General features: G+C 49.0%; 1 protein-coding gene and 1 long non-coding RNA gene across 2 annotated transcripts in view; both read right to left on the bottom strand.

Annotated features, from left to right (window-relative positions):
* Window positions 1-26,699, bottom strand: part of PIWIL4 (piwi like RNA-mediated gene silencing 4) — a 413,451-nt gene that overhangs the window by 289,313 nt on the left and 97,439 nt on the right. The gene's annotated exons all lie outside the window — the stretch shown is intronic.
* On the bottom strand, window positions 23,867-24,601 carry LOC144771572 (uncharacterized). Its single transcript, XR_013599355.1, has 4 exons — window positions 24,428-24,601; window positions 24,198-24,299; window positions 24,032-24,098; window positions 23,867-23,905 (listed from the first exon to the last, which is right to left on the bottom strand). It is a non-coding gene; the product is annotated as an uncharacterized LOC144771572 (long non-coding RNA).

Below are 26,699 nucleotides of genomic sequence, written 5' to 3'. Positions count from 1 at the left end.
CTCTCTGCTGCGTTCGACACGGTCGACCACACCATCTTGGTCGACCGTGTCGAGCAGGCAGGTCTTAGGGGCCCTGCGCTGGGCTGGATCCGCTCATTCATCACTGGCCGAACACAATCGGTCAGACTGGGCTCCTTCTCGGCTCCTACTATACCCACTACCTGTGGAGTACCTCAAGGCTCCTCGTTATCTCCCCTGCTTTTTAATTTGTACTTACGCCCCCTTCTGTACTCCCTCCGGAATGCAAAGGCAACCATTTTCAACTACGCCGATGATTTGCAGCTCATCTTTCCTCTGAACACCAAGGACTCTGTGGGAGAATTTCAAAGAACCATGTCCCACATTCTGAGTTGGATGAGCTGCAATCATCTAAAACTCAATCCAGGCAAGACCGAATTGGTCTTGCCTGGACAGAGCACACTTAGTTGGAATCCCAGCTTTTGGCCCTCCAGCATGGGCGCTCCTCCTTCTAAGTCACCCTCGGTTAAGAGCCTAGGTATCTTCATTAGTGAGGATCTCTCGTTAAAAAAACAGGTTGGAGCAGTTGTGTCCTCCAGTTTCTTTCAGTTGAAGAAAATAAAAAAAATCGCCCGTTTCTTCTCCTCAGTAGCCCTCACACAGATTGTCATCTCCTTGGTTCTGTCCAGAATGGACTTCTCTAACAGTCTCTAGCTTGGGCTCCAAACTGGTGAGCTCAAACGCCTCCAGCTGGTTCAGAACCAAGCAGCCAGGCTCCTTCTGAATATACCTAGGAGGCAATCAGTTAGACTTGGCCAGAAACAGCTACACTGGTTGCCGGTTGAGCAACGTGTGGCCTTTAAAGCGGGGTGCATTCTATTCAGGTCTCTACATGACACTGGCCCCTTATTCATTAGAGACTTATTTAAAAGATACAGTCCTTCCCGCCATCTCCGGTCCACCTATAAATCACTTCTGACTGTACCTCCGTACAAAAGGAAGCGTCTCGGAGGCAGCTGCTTTGACCACCTTGCAGCTGTCCTCTGGAACTCTCTTCCCCTTCACCTAAAGCTGAGCGACAGCATCCTCAGCTTTAGACATTCTCTGAAAACCTGGCTCTTTTCTCAGGCACACTACTGAGCTGCTCCAGCTCTACTAACTGACTGTCGCGCCTGGTTCCTTTCTATAGCGCCATGAAGCCTCCGGGCGTACGAGCGCTCAATAAATGCTGATTAACATTAACATTAACATTAACAACGCAACTTTTACAACGCACTACCATTACAATGAAATTTTTACAAGGCAAAAACTATTACAACGCATGTATTTACAACGCATTTTTTACCAACGCAGGTACCTTTACAACGCATACCATTACAACGTAAGTATTGGTAAGTATATAATTATAAATTAAATTTTATATGTTTGGTTTTTTTAAAGGGATATTTTTAAGGGTCCAGGGTCAGTTTTCAGTTTTGGGGTAAAGGGGTATTTTTAGGGTTCAGGGTCAGTTTTCAGTTTTTGGGTAAAGGGGTGTTTTTAGGGTTCAGGGTCAGTTTTAGGTTTTTGGGTAAAGGGGTATATTTAGGGTTCAGGGTCAGTTTTCAGTTTTTGGGTAAAGGGGTATTTTTAGGGTTCAGGGTCAGTTTTGGGTTTTTGGGTAAAGGGGTATTTTTAGGGTTCTGGGTCAGTTTTGGGTTTTTGGGTAAAGGGGTATTTTTAGGGTTCAGGGTCAGTTTTGGGTTTTTGGGTAAAGGGGTATTTTTAGGGTTCAGGGTCAGTTTTCAGTTTTTGGGTAAAGGGGTATTTTTAGCGTTCAGGGTCAGTTTTGGGTTTTTGTGTAAAGGGGTATTTTTAGGGTTCAGGGTCAGTTTTCAGTTTTTGGGTAAAGGGGTATTTTTAGGGTTCAGGGTCAGTTTTCAGTTTTTGGGTAAAGGGGTATTTTTAGGGTTCAGGGTCAGTTTTCAGTTTTTGGGTAAAGGGGTATTTTTAGGGTTCAGGGTCAGTTTTGGGTTTTTGGGTAAAGGGGTAATTTTAGGGTTCAGGGTCACTTTTCAGTTTTTGGGTAAAGGGGTATTTTTAGGGTTGAGGGTCAGTTTTCAGTTTTTGGGTAAAGGGGTATTTTTAGGGTTCTGGGTCAGTTTTGGGGTTTTGGGTAAAGGGGTATTTTTAGGGTTCAGGGTCAGTTTTCAGTTTTTAGGTAAAGGGGTATTTTTAGGGTTCAGGGTCAGTTTTCAGTATTTTGGGTAAAGGGGTATTTTTAGGGTTCAGGGTCAGTTTTCAGTTTTTGGGTAAAGGGGTATTTTTAGGGTTCAGGGTCAGTTTTCAGTTTTGGGTAAAGGGGTATTTTTAGGGTTCAGGGTCAGTTTTCAGTTTTTGGGTAAAGGGGTATTTTTAGGGTTCAGGGTCAGTTTTGGGTTTTTGGGTAAAGGGGTATTTTTAGGGTTCAGGGTCAGTTTTGGGTTTTTGGGTAAAGGGTTATTTTTAGGGTTCAGGGTCAGTTTTGGGTTTTTGGGTAAAGGGGTATTTTTAGGGTTCTGGGTCAGTTTTGGGTTTGGGGTTTTTGGGTAAAAGGGTATTTTTAGGGTTTAGGGTCAGTTTTGGGTTTTTGGGGTACAGGGGTACAGGGTTAAAATAAAATTAAATTTAAATTAATTTAATTAAATTACATTAAATTACATTAAATTAAATTAAATTATATTATTTTCAATTAATTTAAATTAAAAAAATTATTATATACTTACCAATACTTACATTGTAATGGTATGCATTGTAAAGGTACCTGCGTTGTAAAAACATGCGTTTTAAATACATGCGTTGTTATAGTTTTTGCGTTGTAAAAATTTCGTTGTAATGGTATGCGTTGTAAAAGTATGAGTTGTAACGTCATACATCCAAATAAAATATACTGTTTGAAAAATACTTATACAATGTATATATTCAAATACATGTTGTTAGTAAACAATAGTTTAGTATTTATATTAATATAAATATATTAATATTACATTTTGTAACAAACTTTTTAATTGAAGAAAATATTGTAGAATAGATTTTTTTATATCCATTTTGTTAAACATTTTGTTAAAATTTTTTACACCATTTCAACATTTTTACAATTATAATAATAAATATTATGTATTTTATAATATTTATTTTTATAATTTTACAAATTGTGTACTTTTTTCTAAGTAATTTAATACAAATAAAAAATTACTATTTTTTCATAGTATTCCTTGGTTTATTAAATTAACAAATACTTTGCTTGCATTAAATAATAAGTGTCTAATTTCTATCATTTTCTTTAGTTTTGGGTCCTTTATTTTGTAACCGCTTTAGGTCGTTTTGTGTCATTTTGAGGAAGTTCAGCTAGCGGTTGGGAAACACTTCACGTCTCTGAAGGTAAGGTTTATTTAATATGTTTTAACTGTGTTTTAAATTAATTTTGAGAGTAGTTTGGTCGTATTTAGTGTTGTTAGAAGTAAATGTGTTGTATTGGAGATTATGATATGTTGTGTTTGCGGATGTACATTTAACGTACTTTTTAGTGTTGTATTGGCTTGTGTGTAGAGTTAGTGTTACGATGTTTAAGTTTATTATTCGAAATATTATGTTGCTATTACTTTTAGTAGGACTGTATGTGTTATTTTATGTGGGTGGGAATATTTCTTTTATGTCTTTCACTTGCAGGAGTTCCTGATGTCCGAAGGAAGCGTTTTTTTTTGGGGAGAAGTGTTCGTTAGTTTTATTAACTAATAGTTTGTAGACACTTCTTCAAATTTTTTGGTTTTCCTGGAGCGTTTTTTCTACATTTTTACATTTTTCGGGTTTTTTATGGTATTTCGAAAGAGCTTCGTGGAATGGATTTATCTATTTTGGGACACTTGTATTTTTTCATTTTTTTTTGGGTAACTGGTATTCGAAACTGGATTATTTTGGTGGAAATGGATTCTACATCATTTGGAATATCTTTGGTAAGTTATTTTAAATTTTTATAATTGTGGGTGGGTAATGTTTTAATGATTATTGTTTAGTTTTATTTATTTCAAACATAATTAATGTGTGTATATATATTTAATTATATAATATATATTCCATACATTAATTTTTTTCGAAATACATTATATGAATGTAATATTATTGTATTAGAACATTTTTCTATTGAGATTGTTTGTGGCTTACAGTAGTTTACAGTAGTGTTTTGGCTATTATATTGAGGTTGTCATGTTCCGCGGTGTTTACGGTTCCCAAACTGTCGCAGGGAGCAAGGAAACTACAGTTCCCGGCATGCCTCGCGTATGTCACGTATGACGCCGAGTGCGCGCGCATGCCAGGAAATAAAGGAGCGGAACCAACGGCTGTGAAACGCCGATAATTCCGTGGATACTGGGAAGTCTTTTGGAGCTCCGGACCAGGGGTAGTATCCGACTTGTTTTCCCAAGTCCAACCGAACCGTGAGTAAAGGGCTTACTGGTGGCGGTGTGAGGCGTTGGTACTATCGATCCCAACAGCACACCGGCCGGCTGTCTCAGAAAAAGGAAGCTTCACTCGGCTGAGTGTAACTAAGTTTCCAATCCTTGTTTGTTGGTCCAGAACCGTGTTTGGCATTTCAAGTGCAGTTGGAGCTACAGAGACCTTGCGCAGCTTCATTGCCAAACACAACTCTAAGTGTATATATGTTGTATATATCTCGTTCAAAATAAATGCGATGGGACTCACTTGCACACTGAGCCTCGCTATTTATTTACCCTGAAGGAGTAAAACATTGACTCCTTTAAGAAGTAAGGCACATTAAGTAATTCTGCAAAGTAGTGTGACGACAACACTGCATTCCGTTCTAAAGGAGCCTATCTCTTGGTGATTTCCGGGGAGGTTCCGCATGAAGCAGAATTTATTGTTCTCTTGTTTTCGTTTCTGCAGGAGACAGGAGGGGTCTTGAGAGAGGGACTTGTGGTTTACCCATACCAGTAGATCTGAAGCAATATGCAGGGTATGTGTAGGGTACTTGCTGTTATACAACCGTTATTCATGTTCCCCTTCACCCGTATACGTTATACAGTGTATGTTTTGTCTTGCAGCTGGGTACAAGTCCTCTTACCTCCTCCACATCAGTGTCTCCGCTAGGATTAAAGCCTTGTGTATTTTCCTTTACAGGTATTACTCACACATAGTGGGAGGTTCTTTGGTTAGTGAAGGTCACTGTAGAATACCCTTTATATAGTGAGGGAGATAGGGTGTTCTAATCTTTTGTTATTTGTCATTACAGATCTCCCTCCCCGCTGTCCCCTTCCTTTCCCGCGCCCCGTTGAATTATCTCGATTGTTCGTGTCAATGCATATTGAACATTGAGGTAGTTTGGTAGGGCCGGGTATTGGACTCTCAACACAGCCCCGAGGAAGCCTAAAGCCGAACCTGACAGAATTATCGGCCCAAGGATTTTACCTCTTCTTGGCTGTGTTGAGTGTCGCCATGACTTCCTTAGAGGATGTTCTGGCTGCTTTGGCCTTAGTGCAGGTGGAGTTGGCCGCGTCCAATAGAGAGGTAGCCGCCTCGAGAGCGGAGAACGCTCAATTGCGGGCCAGGGTGGATAGATTGCCACTAGCCTCCACAACCACGGGAGCTACCGGTGGCTCTTCCCCTACCACTTCTGTGGTGGTAGAAATGCCGGCCCAAATACCTCTAGCTCCACCAGAACGATACCATGGGGACATTAAAAAGGTGCAGGTGTTTATGACGCAGGTCCAAATGCACTTTATGTGCAAACCTAAAATGTTTTCCACACATCAGGCGAGGGTAGCTTTCCTTATATCATATTTAGGAGGGGAAGCTGCTCAGTGGGCTGTTCCGAAAGTCAGAAGGGATGACCCCCTCCTATATAACTGGGACGATTTTAGAGAAGAATTCGAAAAGACGTTTGATAGGAGGGCTGAAACCTTCACGGCAGACAGAGAACTGTTAAAGCTGAAACAGGGGGATGCCGATCTTGTCACTTATCTCAACAACTTCAGACGACTCGTGGCCGAAACGGATTGGCCGGAAGCCAAGAGAACCGCTTTGTTCTGTCACGGCCTTAGTGAGGAAATGAAGGACGTGTTGGCTCAGATCGATCCGCAGCCCCGTACCTGCTCTGCATTGATAGAGCTTGCCTTACGCTTGGACCATCGTATGAAAGAAAGGAAAGGAGAACATAAGAAAAAGGACAAAACAGTGATGCCCTATGAACAAGCCGGTAGCGGAGAAAAACCGGCTACTCCTTCCGAAGCAATGGATGTAGGGGCCGTGCGAGCCTCATTAACCACTAGTGAGAGAGACCATAGGCGCAAACAAGGATTATGTCTCTATTGTGGAAAGAAAGGCCACTTCCTGCGTGAATGCCCTGTGAAACCAAAAAGCAACAGATTCAAGGGAGGACAAAGCCTCGCCGGAGTGGCAGAAAAAGAGCCGGGAAACTACACTGCTTGATGGCGAATGAAGGGAAGCCCTCAAGCACACATATCATCCCTTCGCTCTCTCCAAGGATGGAAGCAGAGAAGAATCATCTGTTTCTACAAATGACCATGATGATAGATGGCGTACAACAAGACGTACATGTGATGGTCGACTCTGGTGCTACGGGCTGTTTTATGGATTACACTGAAGCACGGAGACTAGGAGTAACACTAGTACACAAAAACACACCAGAAACGGTCTACGCTGTAGACGGGAACGAATTACAAGCAGGTCCCATACGTTATCACACGATGGAATATGAACTGGTTTATGATAACCATCATCATGAAATGCTGGTTTACAACATCATAGAAGCTCCACAGTATGGAATCATACTAGGTCTCCCATGGTTACAGAAACATGACCCTGATATACGTTGGACCACTAAAACGATCCAGTTTCTATCTCCATATTGCAGCGAACGCTGTATGATGAAGCCTTGGAACCCTACTTCCACCTTAGCATCCATGCAGACGATAGCCACAGCAGCCGAAAAAAACGTGACCTTGCCTCCCTGTTATGCAGAGTTTGGGGCGGTCTTTAGTGATAAAGAAGCAGAAGAGCTCCCACCTCACAGAACCTATGATTGTCGCATCGACCTCCTCCCAGGCTCTGAAATCCCCAACGGGAGAATCTACGCTCTTACGTTGCCCGAAACAGAAACCCTGAGAGACTATCTTTTTTTTTTTTTTTAAATCTCTTTATTAGCATCAGATTGGTCCGTGTAGGCGTACAATCACACAGTAAACTGTTTACACTGAAGACGTTAGTGAGCAGTATACAAAGGAAGCAAATGGAGGACTAGACCAATGACATTTACCAGTAGTGTAACACAGTCTAAAGTCACATTTTCACTTTTTCCATATCTGGGGGAAAATTGCATTCGCGAAATGATGACACAAAGAGATATAACCTTTTTCAAACAAAACAAAAATGAATGAGCCTTCGTGCTAGAGAGAGCGGCAAGCAACACATCAATTGACAAGGAAGATGGCATTAGTATAGGCGTAGGCAGACGAGGGTGGGTAAAACGACAAAAGTAAGAGTGGGGTGAAGCAACTATTGCAGCCGGGGCAAGGGATGCAAGGAAACAGAGGAGGGAAACATCTCGGCCCCAACCAGCATACAATCTAAAAACAGCTGCTCACGCAGGCCTTCTTCCGAGAGCGTACACTCCAAGCACTGTGGAACGCAATATATAGCGCGCGTCAGGGTAGCCAAAACCACCTAGCCCACCCCTTCTGGGACAATAGAGCTAGCAGCTTGGGAGTGTGCATCCCGTGTAATCTTGCCAAGATACTGTCGATATGGGCCCCAGATGTCGACAGGGCGTGAAGCTGTTGGTATCTGTGTGGAGTATTCCACGCTATTGGTATTGCATTGGGCAAGGCTGCGCAACCAGGACTTGGAATCAGGGATTCGTCTGGACCCCCAAAGTAAAGCAACTTCCCTCTTCGCCAGCAAGAACCTATGGCAGCAAGCTTACGCGTGGCCCGGGGGAACTCAGCGACATAGCCAAGCAGTGCAATTTCCGGCTTGTGTTGCAATTCACATTCTAAAATGTCGCCCAAGATGTGGTGCACCTGTAGCCAGTAGACGTGTATTTTCGGACAGGTCCATGTGAGATGTGCAAAATCGGCATGTGGAGCTTTGCATTTAGGGCAGTGATGGGGTCTGGTCGGGTCAATTCTGTGGGCCAGCGCCGGTGTGAAGTATAGGCGCCTCAAAAATTTAAAATGTATCAGCTTGTGTCTACTATTGATAGATACCTCTTTAGTGGAGCGGCAACAGGCGTCCCATTGGGTGTCCGTGATGGGGCCACCCAGATCAAGTTCCCATGCCGCACGAACTTTCGCATCCGAAGCAGGAAGTGCCGCTACACAGAGTCCATACAACCTGGAGACCATGTGGGCTCCCGTCTGTGACTGGAGTAGAAAAGTCAGTGCTGTCGTTTCATCTGGCGGTAGTGGGAACGAGGGAAACTGTGCTCTAAGCATGGACCTCACCCTAGTCAGGACAAAGGAGTCCATGAACGTCCGGTCCGTAAATCGCGGATCCTCAGATACCGAAAAAACATGGCCGTCCGGGAACAGATCCCCTATCGTGGCGAGCTGGTATTTGGACAACGTTCGGCAGACCACTGCCTCCGCGGTGATGGGGAGCCAGTGTGGGCTCGGCAACGGAAGTGCCGGGGAGTACAGCACGTCCAACTGGAGCAGTCTACGCACCTGCATCCAGGCCCACGATGTAGTGGACACAGTTTGTATGTCAAGTGGGTCTCTGGGTATGCCTTTGGGCAATATCGAGTTGAGGGCAAGTGGTAGTACCAAGTCCGCCTCAGGTCTCAAATATGGGATCCGAGCGTCCGGATGGAACCAAGGGTGTGCATAGGCGCATTGCGCGACTAGGTAATAAATATAAAAGTCTGGCACTCCAAAGCCACCCCGGTCATAAGGCAGTGTCAGGATGCGCCAAGAAACACGAGGATTCTTGTCCCCCCACACTAAACGCAACAACAGAGAGCGCAGCTGGGTGAAAAAGACCCGAGTGAGCGGGATCGGTATGTTGTTAAATAAGTACAAAAAACGGGGAAGTATAATCATTTTAATTATGGCGATACGGCCGGCCATCGAGAGAGGGAGGCGGATCCAACGCGCGAGACTATCCTCTAGAAAGTCTAACGCCTGTCCGTAATTGAGACGAATCATGGATACCGTGTCCAGATGTATGTGGATACCCAGATACTTCACCGAGTCAGTATTCCACTCAAGCGGGAACGGGCAGTCCCAGCGGGCAGTGGAGGGGGTGAGCGGAAAGATGTCAGATTTATGCCAATTAATACGAAGACCGGAGTACTTCCCAAAGCGTTCCACCTCAAGCAGCAAGGGCGACAGGTTGGTCTCCGGAGACCTAACATATAGAATGGTATCATCTGCGTATAGGGAGACGAGTAACGGACCCGTCCGGAACTGGAGCCCGCGGTGCAAGTGGTGCTCCTGAAAGTGCCGTACCAACGGGTCCATGGCCAGAATATACAATAGGGGGGACAGGGGGCATCCCTGTCTGGTTCCCCGGGAGAGAGGGAAGCTATCAGAAAGCGTGCCATTAAGTCGCAGTCTTGCTCTGGGGGCAGTATAAAGCAGCTCGACCGTGGAGACAAACAAGGACGGCATGCCCATCCGGTGCATGACGGATAAGAAAAAGGACCATTCTAAGGAGTCAAATGCCTTCTCGGCGTCCAAAAACACCGCAGCTGCCGGTGTATCCGGGTCTATCCTGTGAAGAATAGAAAACAGCGTCCGCAGATTAAAGGAGGTAGACCTATGGGGGACGAATCCGGACTGGGCTGGCGAAATGATAGATTCCATAAGTAAAGACAGTCGGGTGGCAAGGACTTTCGCCAAAATCTTATAGTCAAGATTCAGTAGGGAAAGGGGCCTGTAGGATCCGCATCTGGTGGGGTCCCGACCCGGTTTGGGAAGTAAAATAATAACTGCCTCCCGCAGCGTGGGCGGCAGAATCCCTGACTCAAGCGCCTCCGCATACACTTCTATCAGGCGAGGCACCAGTTCTTCCTTGTATTCTTTATAAAAATCGGCCGAGAAGCCATCCAGACCCGGCGCCGAGGAGCCCTTTAAAGCATCAATGGCTTCCACAACGCAGTCTGGTTCGATAGGCATCGCCAGAAATTCCTGCATATGTTTCTCTAGGAACACCATGGAGATTTCGTTAATATAGGGGCCAGGGTCACGACAGTCAGCCGTCAGGCTCGAGGTGTACAATTTCTTGTAGTAGGATAGGAAGGCATCACAAATGGCAGGGGTGGTCTGATGACGAACTCCCAGATCATCCACCATGTCAGAGATGTATGAAGCCTGGCGGGGGGGACGGAGCAAGTAGGCCAAGAGCTTGCCGGGCCTATCACCTTCACCATATTGCCTAGCTGAGTGTTGTGTGCAGAGATATGTCAGTTCCCTGTCTGCAGCGTCTCTGAACTCTTGTAGGAGTCCAAGCCGTCTCGCCTCCACCCCACCGTCTGTGTTAGTGAGCGTGTCCGCGTCCAGTGCAGTAAGCTCCCTCTCAATGCGGGTCAGGGAGGCACGGATGTCGCGCAAAGCCCCTACATGTTTGTTAATGCAAACCCCTCTAATAGTGGCCTTGAAACCCTCCCACAGTGTAGCCCATGTGTCCACCGAGCCCTCATTGAACTCAAAATACTCCTCTATGGCAGTACGAATGTCTTCCTTGAAGACCGGATCAGACAACGCTTTGCCAGGAAAGCGCCATTGCCTCTCATACCCTCCCAGCCTGGGGATCAGCAGGGTCAGCACTATGGGAGAGTGATCGGACAGCGTGCGTGGGAGCGTCGAGTGGTCTCTCACCCAACCGGCCACCCCCGGGGAAAGGAGCCAATAATCTATTCGGGTACTAGTGTTGTGATATCCCGAGTGGTGGGTGTAGGCGGGTGTGCCGGAGTGCAAACGGGCCTCAATGTCAATCAGTGGGTAGTGGGCGCACATATCCGCTAGTACAGCGCGGGAACGGGGCTTGCAATCCGGGGAAGAGGAGGTACTGTCTCTGGTAGGGTTCAGCAGCAGGTTAAAGTCACCTCCCATGATCATCATATCAGTGTCCAGACGCAGCAGAACATCCTGGAGACCCTGGAAGAAAGCAGGGGAGTCCGAATTGGGGCCATATATTCCAACAAAGGTGACCTTGAAGCCCAGAAGCACCCCCGTAACTACAACATACCTGCCCTCTACATCAGAGACACTGTCCGAGAGCACAAAAGGGACGCGCCTATGTATCAAGATCGCCACCCCCCTGGCATATCTGCTATAGCTAGAAAAAAACCTGTGCGTACCCCAGCTTTTTGCAAAGGAGGAAGAGTCAGCGTCCACTAGGTGTGTCTCCTGTAGGAATAAGACATCCACCCCATGTCTCGCTGCGTAGTTTAGAACTTGCCGTCTTTTCCTCGTGTCATTTAAACCCCGGACATTCCAGGACATGGAAGTAAGTCTGGAAGGACCAGACCACTGCCCTACCTTAGCCATTCAAGCGCAATGGAAATATGATAAAACATGAGTGTGCAGAACCGCCGCCCCCACCCGCAGCACAGGCATCATCCAATGTGTAAAATAGTGCGTGCGCACAAACAACAGAACCAAAGCGCAAACAAACCCATCCCAACCACCCACCACCCAGCCACTCCTCAATCCCCAGGAGGCTATTCCCACCCTTACGGAGAGAACCTAAAGCAACAAACAAGAACAGTAGTCCAACAATGTACCTGTAAAATAAAGACAACGTAAGAGAAAAGAACAATACGGCTCGCGCCATGGGGGTAGGCGACGCTCCGCCATGCGAGAATCAAATCGGGGCAACGTTCAAAGTTAAGCATTTATGGAAAGCGCTGCTAAAGAAAAAAGGAACACAATGAACCGCATGGTCAGATGCACAACACTGAGGTAAATAGCCTTTCCAGGAAAAAATGGGGTGGAGATGAGTCAACCCTGTCCAGTTTCATTGAACAGGTCAGCACTAGCCTGCGAGTCAGTGTGCGGCGGAGACTTTTGTGCTTCCTCTGAGTGTCGAGGCGACCCTCTGTTTTTGTAGGAGCGGCAAAATTCCTGCGCCTCTGCGGGGGAGTCAAAAATGCGGAACCTGCCATCCACGTCCACTCTGAGCCTGGCAGGGTACAGCATTCCATAACGTAACCCCAGTTTGCGCAAAGCAGCCTTGACACCAGTGTACTTCCGGCGCGCATCTTGGACCATGATCGTGAAGTCCGGGTAGAAAGAAAGCACGTCACCCTGCCACCTAACTTCGCCCGCCTCCCTGGCGGCCTTCAGTGCCGCGTCTCTGTCCCTGAAGTTCATGAGCCTGGCTATAATGGGTCGGGGAGGCAGGCCCGGATTAGGCCGGGGCCCCAGCGACCTGTGTGCGCGCTCCACCACGAAGCCAGCTGTAAACGTGTTGCGGCCAAAAAGTTCGATTAGGAGGTGTTCCACAAAGGTGTCAAAGCGTCCGGTAGCTGTCGTCTCCGCCACACCAATTATTCGGATATTATTGCGCCTACTGCGCGCTTCTAAATCTTCGTTCTTAATTGCAACGTCTTTAAGGATCTTCTCCACACGCTCCAACCTTTTCAGCGTCGACGCAGCTCCGTCCTCGATGTCAGAAACTCTGGATTCCGCCAGGTCCAGGCGTCTATCGTGCATTTGGATCGTCGTGCTCATGTCCGCCATTTTCTTGTCAAGGGCATCAAAGCGAGAGTCCAAGGCCTTGAATCCAGCCCGCATCTCACCCAGCATCTCAGCGACCATACCCGCGGTGTCTTTTGCCGCCGCCTGGGCACCGGTGTCCGCCTCAGTCACCGGCGAAACCGGTGCCGTACGGAGGGGCGCTGAACTGAAGGTAAGTCTCTTCTGGGTGGCGTCCTTCTTCACCATGTTGGAAGTAATGGCGGGCAAATCACCAGTGGCACAGGACCCTATAACCACCACGGCAGCCAGATGGGCGAGCACAGCGACAGGGCACCCCGACAACAAGGTGGTCAAGACAGGACTGGAGAATCAGGGGTACCCGCCGGTTCCCAGCGCCAGGGCCAAGTCGCGCCGCCGAGGCCTCAGAATCGCCAAGACAGCCGCACACAGGTCATCAGGAAATTAATCCGGCCGGAGCAATGTGGCAGAGGCCCTGCGCAAGAAGTAGGGCCAGCAGACGGCCGTGGTGATCACTCAGCAGCAGCAGGCAGGGCTGGGGTCCCGCCGTGACAGGTAGCCAATGAGGTCGTAGCGTGGGGACCAGGTAGTGAGATCCTCGTGGCTGCAGCAGCACAGATGGGCTATGTTGCGCCGGTCACGCAACAAGCGTCGGCCTTTTAATGGTGCACAGGCGTCCGACACACGGCCATTCTCAGCAGCAGGAGAGCAGGAGCATGTAGAAGGTCTGGGCCTGCAGGGGGACGGGCGCGGGTCTGGGGTGCACGGAAGCGGTGGGGGCAAAGGTGGTAGGTCCCCACCGAATGCAGCAAAGTGTAGCCGTCCGCAGAGCGCCTAGGAGCCCCCCGGCCACACTCCCCGCCAATCACCCCCCAACCCCCGGAGCCCGCCGCCAGCGCTCCCCGCCTGCCGCCGCACTTCCCGGGCAGTCCCCGAAAATCGAGGCCCCGGCTCCCAAGGCCGGACCAGGCCGCAAGTGCCGGTCCCGCACCGAGGGGCCACGCCTCCACCAACGGACACCACCGGGGCCGAGCAGCGGCCCTGGGAGAGCACAACAGCGGCCCCAAGGCCGAGGGGGACAACGAGGGGTCAATCAGGGAAACTCACCAGTCGCTCCGGCGCTGCAAAGGAACGGCCCACGAGGCATCACCGGCCTCAGCACCCCTCAGCTGTTCCGCCCGTTCTCGCCGTCCCCCGCTCTCCAGACTAGGCAGGCGGCATCAGATGGCGGCAGGGATCATTGGCAGGCAGAAGTCGACCCCAGCGCAGCGCCGGATCTCCTGCGAACGGCCCCGTTTCTCTCTCACCCGGCGGAGCTCTACAGTCAGGCGGCCATTCCGTTCGCCTGCGTAGCCACGCCCCTACCCTGAGAGACTATCTTGATAAATATTTGGCTCTAGGATTCATTAATCAATCAATCAATCAATACATTTATATAGCGCACTACTCACCCATAGGGTCTCAAGGCGCTAGGAGGGGGGGTGCCGTTACTGCTCGAACAGCCAGGTCTTGAGCTTCTTCCTGAAGGTGAGGTGGTCCTGGGTCAGGCGCAGGTCGGTCGGGAGGGAGTTCCAGGTCTTGGCGGCTAGGTAGGAGAAGGACCTTCCTCCTGTTGTCGCTCTTCGGATGCGTGGGACATCGGCGAGGGCGTGGCTGGTTGATCTGAGGTGGCGTTTGGGAGCGTAGAAGTTGATTCGGTTGTTGAGGTAGCTCGGGCCTTGGTCGTGCAGGGCTTTGTGTGCGTGGGTGAGGAGACGGAAGGTGATTCTTTTCTTGACGGGGAGCCAGTGCAGGTCTCTCAGATGTCCGGAGATGTGGCTGTTTCGTGGGAGGTCGAGGATGAGTCTGGCTGAGGCGTTCTGTATCCGCTGGAGTCTCTTCTGGAGCTTGGCGGTGGTTCCGGCGTAGACGGCGTTGCCGTAGTCCAGTCGGCTGGTGACGAGGGCCTGGGTGACGGTCTTCCTGGTCTCGGTGGGGATCCACCAGAAGATCTTCCGTAGCATGCGTAGGATGTTGAAGCATGATGAGGAGACGGCGTTGACTTGTCTGGTCATGGAGAGGGAGGAGTCCAGGATGAAGCCCAGGTTGCGTGCGTGGTCCGTCGGTTTGGGTGCGGTGCCCAGGGCGGGGGGCCACCAGGAGTCGTCCCAGGCGGAGGGCGAGGAGCCCAGGATGAGGACCTCCGTCTTGTCTGAGTTCAGTTTCAGGCGGCTGGTAGTCATCCACTCGGCTACATCTCTCATCCCTTCGTGCAGGTTGGTTCTGGCGGCGGCGGGGTCGTTGGTCAGGGAGAGGATCAGCTGGGTGTCGTCGGCGTAGGAGATTATGTTGAGGTTGTGTTTGCGTGCGATGGCCGCGAGGGGGCTCATGTAGACGTTGAAGAGGGTGGGGCTCAGCGAGGATCCTTGGGGGACGCCGCAGATGACTTTGGTGGCCTCTGATTTGTACGGTGGTAGGCGGACTCTTTGTGTTCTTCCGTCGAGGAAGGAGGTGATCCATTCCAGTGCCTTCTCCTGGATTCCGATGTTGCCGAGGCGCTGTACTAGGGTGCGGTGGCAGACAGTGTCGAACGCCGCGGAGAGGTCTAGGAGGATGAGGGCCGCTGTTTCTCCGTTGTCCATCAGGGTTCGGATGTCATCAGTGGCAGCGATGAGGGCGGTCTCTGTGCTGTGGTTGGCTCGGAAGCCAGACTGTGAGGGGTCGAGGGATCCATTCGTCTCGAGGAAGGCGGCCAGCTGTTTGTTGACGGTCTTTTCGATGACTTTGGCCGGGAACGGGAGGAGCGAGATGGGACGGTAATTCTTGAGTTCGGTGGGGTCCGCTGTAGGTTTCTTGAGTAGAGCGCTGAGTTCCGCGTGCTTCCAGCTCTCCGGGAAGGTGGCGGTGTCGAAGGAGGTGTTGATGATGTCCCGCAGGTGGGGTGCGATGACAGCGTCGGCCTTGTTGAAGGCGTGATGAGGGCTGGGGTTGGTTGGAGATCCGGAGTGGATGGAGTTCATAGTGCGGATGGTGTCTTCGGTGCTGATCGGAGTCCAGGCGCGGAGGGTGGTGGTGGGTGGCGTTGCTGTGGTCGTGGCGTGCGTCGGTTGGATGCTGAAACTGTTGTGTATGTCCGCGATCTTGTTGTGGAAGAATGAGGCGAGGGAGTTGCAGAGGTCTTGCGACGGGGTGATGTCGTTGTTTCCGGCGTTGGGGTTGGAGAGCTCTTTCACGATGTTGAAGAGTTCCTTGCAGTTGTGTGCGTTGTTGTCTAGCCGGTCCTTGTAGGCATTTTTCTTGGTGGCGCGGATCAGTTGGTGGTGTTTCCGGGTGGCGAGCTTGAGGTTGGTCATGTTGTCCATTGTTGGTTCCCTTCTCCACGCTTTCTCGAGGGCTCGGCAGTTCTTCTTGGAGCTCTTGAGTTCGTCGGTGAACCATGGGGTTTTTCTGCTGCCGGGTCTGCTGGGCGGGGTCTTCAGAGGGGCGAGTTCGTCCGCGCAGTTGCTGATCCACTTGGTGAGGTTGTCGGCGGCCTGGCTGGGGTTCGCTGAGCCGGCGGGAGGGTGCTGGCTCAGGGAGGCGGTGAGCTGGGCGGGTGTGATCTTGTTCCAGCTTCTTCGGGCAACCTGTTGCTGGTGGTGGTGGATCGTCGTTCTTTTGAAGGTGAAGTGGACGCAGCTGTGGTCCGTCCAGTGGAGTCCTGTGGCGTGGCTGAAGGCGATGTCTTTGCTGGATGAGAAGACGGCGTCGAGTGTGTGTCCGGCGAGGTGGGTGGGGGTGGTCACCAGCTGCTTGAGTCCGAGGTTGGCGAGGTTGTCGAGCAGGGTGGCGGTGTTGCGGTCGCTGTTGTTCTCCAGGTGGAAGTTGAGGTCCCCCAGGAGGATGTAGTCGGCGGAGGGGAGGGCATGCGGGCTGATGAAGTCGGCGATGTCCTCGCTGAATCGTGTGCGTGGTCCTGGGGGTCGGTAGATCAGGGTGCCTCTGAGGGTTGTCCTGGGGTCCGTGTGGATCTGGAAGTGCAGGTGTTCGGCGGTGGTTAGGGTGTCGTCGGTGTTGGTCGTGATGCGGATGGTGTCTCTGTGGATGATGGCGATGCCTCCTCCCGTCTGGTTGGCGGTGCGGTCCCTTCGTGTGATCTTGTAGCCCTCTGGGATGGCGATGGCGATGTCGGGCGCTGAGGAGGCGTTCATCCAGGTCTCAGTGAGGAAGGCGACGTCAGGGGCTGTGGTGTCGAGGAGGTTCCAGAGTTCGATTGCGTGTCTGTGGACGGAGCGGGTGTTGAGCAGGATGCACTTGAGGTGGTTGCTGCTGGTGTTCGGCTTGGCGGGTGTTGGTGCAGGGTAGGTCCGGATGCAGGTGAACTTGCAGGCGTGGCAGCTGAAGGGTCCGTGGGTGTTCTTCGGGGTGGCTCGGTGGCATCCTGGGATGCCGCTGGTGTTGAGTGCGATGAGTTCGGCGGCGTTGTAGGATCGTCGGGTCGGCTTCCGTCGGTGGGGGCCAGGGGTCCTGGCGCTGGGCGCGGGCCAGGCGCGGACGGGCGCAGACGGGCTTACCTTTGGCGCGCCTTCGGCGCACAATCGGCGCGCCCGCTGCGTGTCAACGCTGCGCGTTCGCACGGTCGCCATATATGGCGAAGTGCGCGGGGGGGCGGAGCAGCTGGGAGGCGGGAGCGGGGAGGGTATAGAAAGCAAAAGGGGCGGGGCCATCGGCGGTGGCGGGAAGCGGGGAGGGGGGACGACGGGCAGAGCAGCACCAGAAGGCACTTACAACACGGGGTAAAAAGATACAGGCAGTAAAGATTGGAAAAACAAACTGACAGAACTAAGAGAAGAATGCAGAAAGGCAAAAACTACCGAGGACGGTCAGGCGAGCACGGCTCCGCCGCGCGAAGGCAGGGGGGCGTGGTCACGCGGATCAGCGAGGCAGCAACGAGGCAGTCAGGCAGGGTGAGCGCACACAGCAGCTGGTGGCCGTGCGGCGCGGGGGTGTCCCAGAACTAGGACACACTCACCTGCATCGCACGGTCGCCATATATGGCCAAGTGCGCGGGGGGGCGGAGCAGCTGGGAGGCGGGAGCGGGGAGGGTACAGAAAGCAAAAGGGGCGGGGCAATCGGCGGTGGCGGGAAGCGGGGAGGGGGGACGACGGGCAGAGCAGCACCAGAAGGCACTTACAACACGGGGTAAAAAGATACAGGCAGTAAAGATTGGAAAAACAAACTGACAGAACTAAGAGAAGAATGCAGAAAGGCAAAAACTACCGAGGACGGTCAGGCGAGCACGGCTCCGCCGCGCGAAGGCAGGGGGGCGTGGTCACGCGGATCAGCGAGGCAGCAACGAGGCAGTCAGGCAGGGTGAGCGCACACAGCAGCTGGTGGCCGTGCGGCGCGGGGGTGTCCCAGAACTAGGACACACTCACCTGCGTCGCACGGTCGCCATATATGGCCAAGAGCGCGGGGGGGCGGAGCAGCTGGGAGGCGGGAGCGGGGAGGGTACAGAAAGCAAAAGGGGCGGGGCAATCGGCGGTGGCGGGAAGCGGGGAGGGGGGACGACGGGCAGAGCAGCACCAGAAGGCACTTACAACACGGGGTAAAAAGATACAGGCAGTAAAGATTGGAAAAACAAACTGACAGAACTAAGAGAAGAATGCAGAAAGGCAAAAACTACCGAGGCCGGTCAGGCGAGCACGGCTCCGCCGCGTGAAGGCAGGGGGGCGTGGTCACGCGGATCAGCGAGGCAGCAACGAGGCAGTCAGGCAGGGTGAGCGCACACAGCAGCTGGTGGCCGTGCGGCGCGGGGGTGTCCCAGAACTAGGACACATTAGACCTTCCAGATCCCCTGCAGCGTCTCCTTTATTCTTCATACCTAAAGCAAATGGTGAAAAAAGGTGCTGCATTGACTACCGCGCTTTAAACGCCATCACAGTAAAAAATCAATACCCCTTGCCCTTGATCCCAGTACTCCTGGAACAAGTCCGTGCAGCGCGTATCTATACGAAGTTGGATCTGCGTGGGGCATATCACCTTGTACGCATTAGGCAGGGTGATGAGTGGAAGACGGCCTTTAAGACGCGGTATGGACTCTACGAGTATTTGGTGATGCCCTTTGGGCTTTGCAATGCCCCGGCCGCTTTTCAATTCTTTCTCAACGAAGTACTTCGCGACTTTTTGGATCGTCACGTAGTCGTTTACATAGACGATATTCTAGTCTATTCGAATTCAACAGAGGAGCACATAACACATGTCAAATCCGTGTTACAGGCGCTAAGGGAACACCATCTTTTCTGTAAAATCACCAAATGCGAATTCCACGTAACAACAGTGGAGTTTCTGGGTGTGATGCTGACGCCATCAGGACAAGTGATGGCAGAAAGAAAAGTGCAAGCCATAGTGGAATGGCCAGTTCCCAAGAACGTCAAGGACATACAGAGTCTGTTGGGGTTTGCCAACTTTTACAGAAGATTCATAGCAGGATTCTCAGGAATGGTGGCACCCCTCACGAGACTCACAAAAAAGAACACACAGTTCGTGTGGGATCAGGAAGCACAGCTTGCGTTTAACGCATTAAAGACTGCCTTCTCCTCAGCCCCGGTGTTAACGCATGCCAATCCTGATATCCCGTTCATCGTCGAGGCAGATGCCTCTGAGATTGCTCTGGGGGCAGTATTGTCCCAAAAAGAGGGTTCCACGGGTATTCTACATCCAATTGCCTACATGTCACGGAAACTCAGTCCTGCGGAAGTAAATTATACTATCGCGGAAAAGGAACTGCTTGCCATAAGAGACGCTTTCCTGACATGGCGACACTGGCTGATGGGAGCCAAACACTTGATCACGGTGTATACCGATCATCGAAATCTGCAGTTTTTAAGAGCCGCAAGACATCTGTCCCCCAGACAGCTTCGGTGGATGTTGTTCTTCGAGGAATTCCGCTTCGTGGTTACGTTCAGGCCTGGTACTAATAACAGAAAGGCTGATGCACTGACAAGAAGAGAAAATCACCTAATCCCTTTGGAGAAACCCATTCGATCAATCATCGAGCCAGAACAGGTGATAGGTGTAACACACACCAACGATTTCCTATCGGGTGTTCGGAGAGGAGCCCAAACCTGTGTGTGGCGCACATGGCTCCGGCATCACCCTGAGTGAAAGATGAAACAAGGCATCCCAATGAGAGGAACACAAGTCCTAGTACCCACGACTGCATTGCGGAAGACCGTATTCTCCTGGTGCCACAAAGTTCCTTGTGCCGGACATATGGGATTCGTCAAAACGTTGGAGAAAACCCAAAGACAATTCTGGTGGCCTTCCATCAGACCAGATTTGAGCCAATAGGTGGCGGAGTGTGTCACCTGTAACCAGATGAAATCGAACCGACAACAACCGCAGGGGTTGTTACAACCGCTACTCACTCCTACCCTTCCGTGGGAAAGATTCTCAGTGGACTTCATAGTAGGGCTCCCGAAAGACCAAGGCAAGACGGCTATTGTGGTTGTGGTGGACTTCCTAACGAAAATGGGCCACTTCATCGCCTGTGCTCAGGTGCCCACTGCGGGCCAATTAGCTCACCTCCTACTGGTGAACGTAGTAAGGCTACATGGCCTTCCCCGTGATATAGTATCTGATCGCGGGGCCCAGTTTACAGCCCGATTCTGGAAAACATGGTGCTCCGCCTTACGCATCACCTCTTCCGTGTCCACTAGCTTCCATCCGCAAACGGATGGACAGACGGAGAGATTAAATCAAACCTTAAAACAGTATCTCCGTTGTTATGTACAGGAAAGCAGCGACTCTTGGGTAACATTGTTGTGGGTGGCAGAGGTGGCCTACAATAGCACCCAACACGCATCCACACTACACTCTCCTTTCTATTGTTCCTATGGGCATCACCCCCGGTTCACCCCCATGCTGTTACCTTCCGATAATGTGAAAATACCTGAGGTGAAAGAAAGATTGCTGCGTGTGCGCCAAGTTCTTTTGGATACACGCAGGAATCTTACAAAGGCCAAAGCTAAGTACAAACACCAGGCCGACAAACACAGGAGACCCAATCCGGTCTATCGGAAGGGGGATCTGGTGTGGTTGTCCACAAGAAACATCAAGTTTAAACGGCCCAGCGTGTTTAACCCTCGGTTCATCGGTCCCTACCGAGTGGTGGAGCATGTGAACCCTGTGGCTGTGCGTCTGCGTCTACCGGCACAGATGCATATCCATCCGGTTTTTCATGTGTCGCTCTTGAAACCCTCAAGGTGTCCGGTGCGTAGAGCCCCTCTGCCTGTCTGGGTGCAACAGGATAAGGAGTATGAGGTACGGAAGGTCTTGGACTCTAGATGGGTGAGGGGTCGCTTGCAATACTTGCTGTCCTGGAAGGGGTTTGGACCTGAGGAGGATTCCTGGGAACCGGCTAGGGCCGTTCGGGCTCCCCGGTTGGTGGCTCATTTCCATCGTTTGTTTCCTGCGAAACCACGGGTGGGTCAGTCCCCTTTGTGAAGGGGGATGTACTGTCATGTTCCGCGGTGTTTACGGTTCCCGAACTGTCGCAGGGAGCAAGGAAACTACAGTTCCCGGCATGCCTCGCGTATGTCACGTATGACGCCGAGTGCGCGCGCATGCCAGGAAATAAAGGAGCGGAACCAACGGCTGTGAAACGCCGATAATTCCGTGGATACTGGGAAGTCTTTTGGAGCTCCGGACCAGGGGTAGTATCCGACTTGTTTTCCCAAGTCCAACCGAACCGTGAGTAAAGGGCTTACTGGTGGCGGTGTGAGGCGTTGGTACTATCGATCTCAACAGCACACCGGCCGGCTGTCTCAGAAAAAGGAAGCTTCACTCGGCTGAGTGTAACTAAGTTTCCAATCCTTGTTTGTTGGTCCAGAACCGTGTTTGGCATTTCAAGTGCAGTTGGAGCTGCAGAGACCTTGCGCAGCTTCATTGCCAAACACAACTCTAAGTGTATATATGTGTGTATATATCTCGTTCAAAATAAATGCGATGGGACTCACTTGCACACTGAGCCTCGCTATTTATTTACCCTGAAGGAGTAAAACATTGACTCCTTTAAGAAGTAAGGCACATTAAGTAATTCTGCAAAGTAGTGTAACGACAACACTGCATTCCGTTCTAAAGGAGCCTATCTCTTGGTGATTTCCGGGGAGGTTCCGCATGAAGCAGAATTTATTGTTCTCTTGTTTTCGTTTCTGCAGGAGACAGGTGGGGTCTTGAGAGAGGGACTTGTGGTTTACCCATACCAGTAGATATGAAGCAATATGCAGGGTATGTGTAGGGTACTTGCTGTTATACAACCGTTATTCATGTTCCCCTTCACCCGTATACGTTATACAGTGTATGTTTTGTCTTGCAGCTGGGTACAAGTCCTCTTACCTCCTCCACATCAGTTTCTCCGCTAGGATTAAAGCCTTGTGTATTTTCCTTTACAGGTATTACTCACACATAGTGGGAGGTTCTTTGGTTAGTGAAGGTCACTGTGGAATACCCTTTATATAGTGAGGGAGATAGGGTGTTCTAATCTTTTGTTATTTGTCATTACAGATCTCCCTCCCCGCTGTCCCCTTCCTTTCCCGCGCCCCGTTGAATTATCTCGATTGTTCGTGTCAATGCATATTGAACATTGAGGTAGTTTGGTAGGGCCGGGTATTGGACTCTCAACACAGCCCCGAGGAAGCCTAAAGCCGAACCTGACAGAGGTATTCCATGCCTGTTGTGCTAGGGTACAGCTTTACTTGTTGCTCTAGGTATTTGTGCATTTGTTTTGTTTGTTTGGATGTTTTTGGAGTTAGTTCAGTAATGGATTGCTCCATTCTGAATTCCTGATAACTTTGCTCTTTTTGGAGGCATGTAATGAATTTTTCTAATGTTGGTTTAGTTCGGCCTGTTGATTGGAGGAAGGCATTGTGCCAACCTTCAACTGCGTTGTTTGTTTTAGATTCTCCATTTAAGGTGCTTCTGTAAACATTCCACCAGGGTATTAAGATTTTAGGATTTCTCCTGTGGCCAGATCTATGGAGTCTACCTATCCAAGTGTCCTCAAAGTAGTCTAAGAGAGGACTTAACTTTGCTTCATTTTGTTTGTAAAATTGGCTGTCTATTAAAAGGTTGTAGTGTTCGGCCACATCTGTTTCAGGGACGTAAGCTAGTGCTATCAGTTTTTTTATTTGATATGCAAAAGATGAGCTTGTAGCATATTCTATGCTTAGAGTAGTTTTTTGTAAATGCCTCCAAAGACACTGATTAAAATGATAATAGCAGCCTTGGATACAAGTATGGGGGTGTATTTTTAAAATAGCTGAGAGCATTGCTTGTTCAAAATCCAGTATAATTTTTTCAGGGGAATAGTCATTTGTTTTTTGTTTGATAATGTTTAATAAATCCATATATGTTGAATTAGTTTTATTTGGAAGCAGTGCATATAGTAGAGGTATGTTACAGTTTTGATATAAGCCATGTATTGTGTAAAGTTGGTAGAAAGGTCTGGGACAGATGTTAAAAGTACCGTCCATCATCCAAATTTGGCATTGTTGGAGTTTTATTAAATTTATAGCAGTACCAAAGATTATTATTCTTTTCTCATTGTTTTTATTGTCGTAAATTATGAAAAGGTATTTTGTTTAAAGTTATAGTTTGGTCATTAGTTAAATTTATATCACTATATGTTTTAGGTGGTGGAGTGGTAGTAGTAGTTGCTTTTTTGGTACGTGATATTGTTCTTTTGAGAGAAATTATATTAGGCATTTGGGTAGTGGCTGTTTTTGGGATATGTGGAATTTGTTCTTTTAAAATTAGGCTTGAAGGTTTTCGGGAACCTCTACTAGCTTCTTTAATGTTTTCTAATGCTGTTCTGACTTCTATTTCTGTTACATTTGGAGGGTGGTTGTGTTCCCTGGTGTAAAGGACAGTTGCTTCTCTAGTTGTTGCTCTTCCATAACATTTGTTAGAGTAATATTTGCAACATTTCCAATTTACTTTCATCCGAAATTGTTTCTCTTGGGTATAAGTATAACCCATGTAGCAGAGTAATAGTTTCCCTTTTTGACTGGTAACAAATTCAGCTCCTTCTGTCATTTTCTCCTTTTTAAATCTATAAGAAATGTATGGTATAGTTATTATCGTTATAGTTATATGTATTTTAAGTGGGAATTATAAATATTTATATTGTGCATGCTTACCTTTGGTTGAAGTTTAGTCTGTGATTTTGATGTTCTTTACTCTTTTCCTTGTGGTCTGTCTTTTCTGGTGTTTCTTTGCTTGAAAAAAACATTTATTTGTGTTAATTGTTTAGTTATATTTTTTTGGGTAGCTTTTACATGTTTTCCTATAAGTTAAAGCTTTTACTTATTTTATCTTTTGGAAAAGTGTTTGGATATACTTACTTTGGTAGTTGTATCTTTGTTGAATTCTGTTCTTTGATATTTGTTGTTAGTGGATGTTGTAGTGGTGCTAGAAAAAAAGAAGGATATATGCATAAATTATTACAATATGTTAGCAATTTTTAATTCTTTAGGAGTTACTGTTTGTCACATCATTTAATTGACTTACTTTGTATTAGTTGCTTGTTATGCAGAGTTTTAATGCTGTTGTAGGTGTAAGGCAATCTGTTAAATTTTCTGTTGTGGCCTGTATTTTCTTTGATGTCTTTATCTGTAAAAAAAAATTAATCATTAAAATCCATATTTAGAAACATATTTTTGGTAGCAGGTCTGTTTGCTGTTTTAATGTTAAAGCTTCAATTAATTAATGTTGTTCGAGAAAAAATAGAAAATGATTACTTTGTTAGTAGTTTCGTAGTTTTCTTCTTAGGTTTTTCTGTTCTTTAGTAGTGAAGTTTTCTGTAGTGGTAGGAGATAATATACAATACATATGTATGAGTAATTTGTCCTTTTTACTAACTGTGTAATTTTAGCAGTTCCTTTAATTAAGTTACATGTTGTTACTTACTTTCAATCCTCTTAATAATAGGTTGAATCTTAGTTTTCTTGTAGGCGTCGTCAAATGTATCCACAGTATTCTTTCCTGTCTTCTACTTTTCTCAGGTAATTTGTTTGTTGGATGTAATTGTTTATATAGTGTTTTGGAGTTAGTAATTAGTTAGCTATTGGTGAGTTTATGTTTGTACTGTTTTGATTCGTTGGTTTGTATTTTTGAAAAACTGTTGGTGTAATTAATTACCATATATGGTAAACGCTAATTAATGTTGAGCATACATACCTTTATATAATATGTTAAAGAAATAATTTATAAATGTGTAAATCATTTATTTTTAAATGTGAAAATATTTTTATTTATAAATTGTTGTAAAATGTTAATTGTAGTGCTAATAGTAATTTTTTAATGTTTAAAAGTGTTATAGAATAATAATAAAATTGTTCGATATTGCTTAAATAACGATATTATTGTAGTCGATATTTTTACTCTCGATATTTTTAACGTACTGTTTATAAATTTTAATTATCGATATTTAAATATTGCGATATATATGTGGTCAATATAATTGATATCGATGTTTATGTATTGCGATATTTTAATTTCGATATTTGTGTATGTGATTAAATAAGTATAGGATGACGATGTATTTGATGTCGATATTTTAGTGTCGATAATTTTGTACTACGATAATGTGTGTTCCGATATTATGTCATAGATTCGAGCTGCAGCAGGCGGGGTCTTGTCCGGGTTTGGGGAGTACTGAGATGGCCGCTTCTAGAAGATCAGGGGGAATGGCACCGGGCTGATCGAACGTGTTGAAGAGGTCGCGTAACAGGGGGGCCACCTGCGGGCAGAAGGTCTTATAAAATGCTGACGTGTAGCCATCCGGACCTGGGGATTTCCCCAGCTTAAGGCGAGAGATCGCTGAGATGACCTCCTCCAGGCCTATGGGGCGGTCGAGAAACGCCGCCTGCGCCTCGTTCAGGGATGGGAGTGCCGCGCCCTGCAAATAGTCAAGGCCGACCTGCGGGTCGAGGCGGTCAGCAGCGTAGAGGGCCGCGTAGTAGTCGCCGAAGGCCGCGGCGATGACCGCGTCTTCAGTGATGTGTGCATTTCGACCTAGCTGGAGGGATCGTATATGCTGTCTCTGGTGCTGCTCCCGCAGTCTACTCGCCAGCAGTTTCCCGCAGCGGTCTCCTCCGGTGTAGTACGTGTGTTTGAGGTGCATGGCGGCGTATTCCGCAACGTCCTGGTCCAGGGCCGCCAGCATTTTCCTTTCGGTGCATAATTGGCGCCACGCCCGAGCCGCCCCGGTTCGCTGATGCATCTGCTCCAGTTCCGCCACGCATTGAGTGAGTTCAGCTCTCTTCTGCGCCCGCTCTTTATTATTGGCCGTAGCTATCGAGATGAATTCACCGCAGAGGACCGCCTTGAGGGCTGCCCATTGCGTGGCTTTAGACGTATCCTCGTTGGCGTTGTACATCAGAAACTGAGTGAGCGCCGTCGTGATCTGCTCTCACGTGGTCGGGGCCTGCAAGAGGCCATCCCGCAGTCTCCAGTGTCTCTGGGGACCTGGCGTGGCCGTGACGTGAAAAGATGCCACCACTGGCGAGTGATCAGACAAAGAGGCTGGGAGGATCTCCACATCCTGTGCCTGAGAGGTCAGCTGGGAAGAACACAAGAAATAATCCAGTCGCGCATACGTTTTGTGGGCCGCGGAGTAGTACGTGTACGCCATTGTGTGTGGGTGAGCGTGCCTCCACAGGTCAACGAGATCTAAATCCGAGATATGCGTGTGCCCCGATGTCGACAGTGCTCCCACCTGGCCAGACCTCTGGCCGGAGCGGTCCTCAGTGTTGTGAAACACAAGGTTGAGGTCAACTCCTAGTAGTAAATGTGGGTGCGTGGTGGCCGTGGCTGCTTCTAAGGCAGTGTGCAAAAACTTTTCCTGACCCCCATTGGGAGCGTATACAGTGCCCACCAGCAACGTTTGGCCCACTACCTGAAAGCGATGAACAAGCAACCTCCCTCTGATCTCAGCCTCCTTCTGCAGGACCTTCCCCCCAAAGGATTTGGCTACTAGTATTGCAACTCCTGCTACCTTTTTGGGGCCAG

This window comes from Lissotriton helveticus, chromosome 8 (assembly GCF_964261635.1).
Source record: "Lissotriton helveticus chromosome 8, aLisHel1.1, whole genome shotgun sequence".
In the NCBI taxonomy this organism is placed as follows: domain Eukaryota; kingdom Metazoa; phylum Chordata; class Amphibia; order Caudata; family Salamandridae; genus Lissotriton; species Lissotriton helveticus.
This window is presented reverse-complemented; position numbering and strand designations above follow the sequence as displayed.